Below are 2,666 nucleotides of genomic sequence, written 5' to 3' on the forward strand. Positions count from 1 at the left end.
ATGCACATTTGTATCTAAATCATTTTATGATGAATGCCATATTTGTGCCATTTCGTTGGTAATCACCACTAAAAAGGTTGGATCTAATAAAGGGCTGGTTTATTATATGTGAAGCTCTAGCCGAAATGCGGAGTGCTTTGTCGGTTAATCTGCTGGTGTACGGCTTCTGAGGAGGTGAAGATGCTGCATCAGAGATGCTTGCTGACAAGGTGCACACGAAAGTCTTTTTTGCAAGTACTGATACTAGGATCTGTGTGGAATGCATGAACTTAGTAGTCACATAGATTTGATTGTCATTTAAAAACATCCATTTGTAGCCTGTAAAAGGAGGCCAGGGCATGACCTCTTTTTTACTACAGAATGGATGGATGGTATTAGGCTGTTTGAATACCTACAGCCTGACAAAATGGATGGATGGTCTTAGGCTGATTGTATCAATTTGTGCAATGCAGGTGATTGTTGAGAAGGCTGAGAGAAGTGATATTCCTGACATCGACAAGAAAAAGTCAGTTCTCAACTTCTCTACTAGATATCTGAAAATTATTTCTACTTAGGCTGAGAGAAGGCTGAGAGGTGATTGTATGGACTCTTTTGTTTAATCTCGATGTATGAGCTCATATGATTGAATTCTGCTGCTATAATTATATATTATATATATTGTACAAATGATGCAATATTATTATATGAAAATATTTTTTTTGATGGGAAAAAGGTCTTCACCGCCGGTTCGTGTCTTCAACCGGCGGTGTTGATGTCTCCATCACCAACGGTTCCAGATACGAACCGGCGGTGATGGGTGCACATCACCAACGGTTCTGGAACCGGCGGTGATGGCCCCGCTATCACCAACGACTTAAATCCAACGGTACCCAAAACCGTTGGTGATGTACTTTTAGAACCGGCGGTGATAGGGGTGGCTGTAGTAGTGTATATAGTTGAGTCTGGAACTAATGTAGCCAATAGTTCCCGGTCTAACGGCTGGGGGGTTGGTAAAACCAACCAGAACTAAAAGGTTATTTAAGGGTTAGTTCAAAAAGATAACATCCTAACAGAGTCATATGTGTTGTGTAGATGAGATGGTAAAAAAGCTATGTGTGAGCCAAGAGATCTTAGGTTGAAATCTCGCTAGGCACAAATATTTTTTTAGCATCAGACCTTAACCGGGACAATCCGGGATTCATAGTCCCGGTTGTAGGGACTGTAAGGGTTCCAAACGGGGATTAAATTCTGTTTCTTCACTAGTGTGCTTGACGGACTATAAATTTAAGGGCTCGTCAAATATACAGTATATATATGTCTAAGTTATGCAAGTGTATTTGCATGCCAATCGACTCAGTTACACTCACACTTCATCCAGGTCCAAACTAATTCTAACATCTCCGGTGGTCTCATTTTATTTCGTGAGAAAAAAATGTAGAGCGCCCCACGTTTGACATGCTCGAAACTTGTTGAACCCGAGACGCATGCATGGACATGTTCAAACAATCAAACTCCCAAGCAAATCTCCCGATCGTACGTGCGCGCGAGAGGACACTTCTTGGGAATAGAAGCTCTAGCCCGGCCGTGTGGCATACTGACATGCACGCGGTGCACGTACGCGCGCCGTACTATCTTAGTATATCTCTGCCAGAGGAACAGTGCCAGCCGCGCAGTGGGCTCTACCGATATCGACGAGTACCGCTTGCGCCTGGCGTAATCTTGGCTCCGTCCTCCGACTGGCCGAGAGGAGCCAGACCAGAGCCCCCCGCCTCGTGCCTTGGCGATCGAGCAGAAAGTAGAGCTACCTAGGCCTGTCACCTCACGATAAACAAAGGCAAGCTAGGCAGAGGGGAGCTACAGTTCAGTGTAGCTGGAAAAAGAAGGTGAAAGAAAATGGTCTCCGTACACGTACACAGGCGTGACTCATGACTCCATCCATCCCCTTCGCCTTCGGGAGATCAGATTTTCTTGCACACCGACGACGTACTTGCCCTGGATGGGCTGCTGATCCATCAATTCCGTTGTGCACAAGCAGGCAAGCCAGCAGCTAAGCAGCGCAATGCTGTTTCTCATCGTCATCAGACAAGTAGCCGGGGATGACCCTGGAGCTGGAAACGGTGCTGGAAGGCGGTGGCACTTCCTTATTCCTTATGATGGCATGAGTTTCCTTATGATAGTTTTATTGCTTGAGTTTGAGATAAATAGTTAGCCTGTAATATCGAACTATGAAATCACAAACTTGCTTCTTTTTTTTTATATGACTGAGCAGTGCTCCTGCTATTTCATTAAAAAAAATAGACGCCTCAAGAAAACTCATGCGGGTTTAGTCCGGCTCGGATTAGCGTGACCCCGTCGTTGCGGGAAGCTCGAGATTCCCAATCACGAGCGCCGGCGCCTGCGCGCGCACCGAACTTCTACTGGGCAGCCAGGTTGAACAGTGCGTGGCGCCCATCCAGCGAGAACCCGGGGTCCGTACGCGTACGGACAGCCCCGGCGTCGCGTCAGGTCAGGGGGCGTCGCCATGTGACATTCCTGTGTAGGTACTCTACGTACACGCGGTCGCAGCTCGCTAGGGTCGCGTTGCGTGGGTAGGGGTGGTGACTGTGTGACGCGACGTGGCCAGCCGGCCGGGACGGGTGGCTGACGGTTCAGCAGTGAGCGATGGATCGCTCGCCCCCTACCTGCTC

General features: G+C 47.7%; 1 long non-coding RNA gene across 1 annotated transcript; it reads left to right on the forward strand.

Annotated features, from left to right (window-relative positions):
• LOC120674028 lies at positions 1-684 on the forward strand. The gene is made up of 2 exons (XR_005674950.1): positions 1-209; positions 453-684. It is a non-coding gene; the product is annotated as an uncharacterized LOC120674028 (long non-coding RNA).
• Positions 685-2,666: the final 1,982 nt, after the last annotated feature.

The sequence above is a fragment of the Panicum virgatum genome, chromosome 5N, assembly GCF_016808335.1.
Source record: "Panicum virgatum strain AP13 chromosome 5N, P.virgatum_v5, whole genome shotgun sequence".
NCBI classification, from domain to species: Eukaryota; Viridiplantae; Streptophyta; class Magnoliopsida; order Poales; family Poaceae; genus Panicum; species Panicum virgatum.